The 3,537-nt window shown below is 44.6% G+C and overlaps 2 non-coding genes across 2 annotated transcripts; both read right to left on the bottom strand.

Annotated features, from left to right (window-relative positions):
- Positions 1–212: 212 nt before the first annotated feature.
- Positions 213–301, bottom strand: trnag-ucc (transfer RNA glycine (anticodon UCC)). Its single transcript is given in 2 exon segments — positions 213–248; positions 265–301. It is a non-coding gene; the product is annotated as a tRNA-Gly (tRNA).
- A 1,923-nt stretch (positions 302–2,224) lies between these two features.
- Positions 2,225–2,306, bottom strand: trnas-gcu (transfer RNA serine (anticodon GCU)). The gene has a single exon. It is a non-coding gene; the product is annotated as a tRNA-Ser (tRNA).
- Between the last annotated feature and the right edge of the window lie 1,231 nt (positions 2,307–3,537).

Here is a 3,537-nt window from a genome sequence, read left to right as displayed (position 1 = left end):
TAACTCTCGGCCCGTTAGTTTAACATCTGTATTGGTGAAAATGATTGAAGCTATCATTAAGGAAGAAATGCAGATCGACAATGATGAAAACTTGCAATGAGATTCTTTAAGCAAACAGCCTTCCTTCAATTCAGGTGAGTGACTGGAAGAGATGGTTGGTTTCTCGGCAGAATCACAACAAAAAAACTAAAATTTCACGTAGCTAGCTAAGTTGCCCGCGGCAGGACTCGAACCTGCAATCTTCTGATAACTTTGCGCTTGTCATGGAAGTCAGACGCCTTACCCATTAGGCCACGCGGCCGCTGCCAGCACCATTCATTGTGTTGTTGTGTATATTGTGAGCAAATTCGGGGCAACTGCAATATCGAGGAGTGGATTTAGGAAAAGATGAGCATATTTCGAGTGAATGAACAGATGCACTGCGATCTGGGTGCGCACCGGCGCAGGCAACCCAAATGTAAATTGGAACACTATAGTTTAACAATTCGCTCATTGCAGCTGAAATCATACTCCTTCTCAAACAATACAGGATGACCCGGGTTTATGAGAAAATCCGTTTTAAAGGGAAAGATTATGAACCGGAACTGACAACCAGCCCATTTAAACAGACAGAGAATGAACCGGGATTGCAAGGACATCCCTTTTACCCAGATGCAGAATGACACTTGACTGACAGCAGTTCCCTTTTAAAATAATAATGTGAGATTTCGATCATCCCTGAAGGCAATTGTGCAGTGGGGCTCAGGACCACGCGGCGCAGAGACTGTTATTGAAGCCACAGGAGATAGACAAGGAGGGAGGGACGTAAAACCAGCCCAGTCTGAAACACACAAACAAACTAAAATTGCTTAACCTCCAAAGGCAAGTTTGAAATTTGAAATTGGAAATCCGGGACAGACAGCACATCCCTTTTCAACACACACAGAATGATGAGGGTCTGATCGCACACCATTTTACAGAGACAGAGAATGATCTCGGACAGACAGCAAATCCACTTAAAAGGGACACGGAAATAGAATGAATAAATACAGATAAATATGTAAATCTCGGCATGTCGTGCAGATTTTGTGGAGGAAGAATCCGTTTTCACGTTCTGTGGGATAATCATTCCGATATTTCAGGAAAAAGTTAAAGATTACAGATGTTTTCAACAAGAATAGCGCCTGGAAAAAATACGCAGCGAGAAAGGTCAAATGGGAACGTCTGTGATACAGCGGAACGCAGGAGTGATTAAATAATACATGGCACAATGGAGAAAGGCAAAGTGGGTGGTAATCGGGCAATAACGTAACAAAGGATGGTCCAGAGGAGGTGTTAGTGGGAACAGCAGAACCATTACCAGACAAAGGAGAGGTGCTTATCATCCGATACATTGAACCTAATGTTGAGGCCAGAAGACGAGAACATGCTTACAATATAGGCTGTCACCGCCTTTTGATCAGACCAGGCAGCTTTGCCAGCCCGGATTGATTTCCTGTCCGCTTTGAATTCGGCAGCCAAGGGACGAATTCAAAAGGCAGCTTCTCTCATCTTTTCAGCTCTAGAGAAACAGGACGCACTCATATTCAGGGCAGAGGTGGAGATTGACGCTGAATGTATGCTTATCCAAATTGAGGTGAACTTATGCGAACAGACAGGAAGATACACTGATCAAGTATCGGCCGGAACCAAACAAGGCTTTAGGTTATCCAACGAGTCACAGAGCCGAGTACCTGTGAGATATTTTAACTTTACTCAGTTTGGCGGGTTTCACTTTGCTCTGGGATTTGGATGCTAAGGGAACATCGGCGTAAAATCACACGTTTTAACGTGAAATACGTCTGTTTTCTCACATGTCGAGCGGCTGTTAGAAGCGGAACTTTGAGTAAAACATGGCGGGGCTCGTCCGGGATCTGGCCCGTGAGCTCTCGCATTTCAAATGTGATCATTCCGAAGGGAGAATCATAACCGTGGACCAACGAGCCGCCGACAGTGAAAAGGGCAGCTCTCAGCTTCTGACGGTGGTGAGAAATGATATTATGGCCCATCGTGCATGTGCTGTCTCTCAGATACCTATCTAATTAGTGCCCCTCGCCATTGTACTGCAAATGTTCTCCTTTTGACGAATATATAATTAATTTGAGACATGACATGAGGAAAGGACAGCATCCCTGTAAGTAAAAGGGGAATTTGGCGATGAGGTTAAATGTGAATGTCAAATAGTCGTTAAGCTGCAAGCCAACGACGACGAGAATGGGATTCGAACCCATGCGAGCAGAGCACAATGGATTAGCAGTCCATCGCCTTAACCTCTCGGCCACCTCGTCTCTTCGAAAGGACGTCGTCAGCCATTCAATCTCCTGATTTTTGTATCCAAACAGAAAAAATGTGCAAGAAAGTCCACTTCACAGCTTGCTCCGCCCGTGCATGCAGATTGAGAATTATGAAAACTTGCCATGAGATTCTTGCAGCAAACAGCCTTCCTTCACTTCAGGTGAGTGACTGGAAGAGATGGTTGGTTTCTCGGCAGAATCACAACAAATAATATAAAATTTCACGTTGCGAGCTAAGTTGACCACGAACCTGCAATCTTCAGATAACTTTGCGGTTGTCATCGAAGTCAGACGCCTTATCCATTAGGGCACGCTGCCGCTGCCAGCACCATTCATTGTGTTGTTGTGTATATTGCGAGCAAATTCGGGTCAACTGCAATATCAAGGAGTGGATTTAGGAAAAGATGAGCATATTTCGAGTGAATGAACAGATGCACTGCGATCTGACTGCGCACCGGCGCAGGCATCCCCAATGTAAATTGGAACACTATAGTTTAACAATTCGGTCATTGCAGCTGAAATCATAATCCTTCTCAAACAATACAGGATGACCCGGGTTTCCGAGAAAATCCGTTTTAAAGGGAAAGATTATGAACCGGAACTGACAACCAGACACAGAATGATCCGGGATTGCAAGGACATCCCTTTTACCCAGATGCAGAATGAACCTTGACTGACAGCAGTTCCCTTTTAAAAGAATAAAGTGAGTTTTCGTTCATCCCTGAAGGCAATTGTGCATTGGGGCTCAGGACCACGCGGCGCAGAGACGGTTGTTGAAGCCACAGGTGATAGACAAGGAGGGAGGGACGTAAAACCAGCCCAGTCTGAAACACACAAACAAACTAAAATTCCTTAACCTCCAAAGGCAAGTTTTGAAATTTGAAATTGGAAATCCGGGACAGACAGCACATCCCTTTTCAACACACACAGAATGATGAGGGTCTGATCGCTCACCATTTTACAGAGACAGAGAATGATCTCGGACAGACAGCAAATCCACTTAAAAGGGACACGGAAATAGAATGAATAAAAACAGATAAATATGTAAAACTCGGCAGGTCGTGCAGATTTTGTGGAGGAAGAATCCGTTTTCACGTTCTGTCGGATAATCATTCCGATATTTCAGGAAAAAGTTTAAGATTACAGATGTTTTCAACAAGAATAGCGCCTGGTGGTGCAGGCTCGAAGGACCGAATGGCCTACACCTGCACATGTTGTCTATGTT

This window comes from Pristiophorus japonicus, unplaced genomic scaffold, assembly GCF_044704955.1.
Source record: "Pristiophorus japonicus isolate sPriJap1 unplaced genomic scaffold, sPriJap1.hap1 HAP1_SCAFFOLD_49, whole genome shotgun sequence".
Classification (NCBI taxonomy): Eukaryota; Metazoa; Chordata; class Chondrichthyes; family Pristiophoridae; genus Pristiophorus; species Pristiophorus japonicus.
This window is presented reverse-complemented; position numbering and strand designations above follow the sequence as displayed.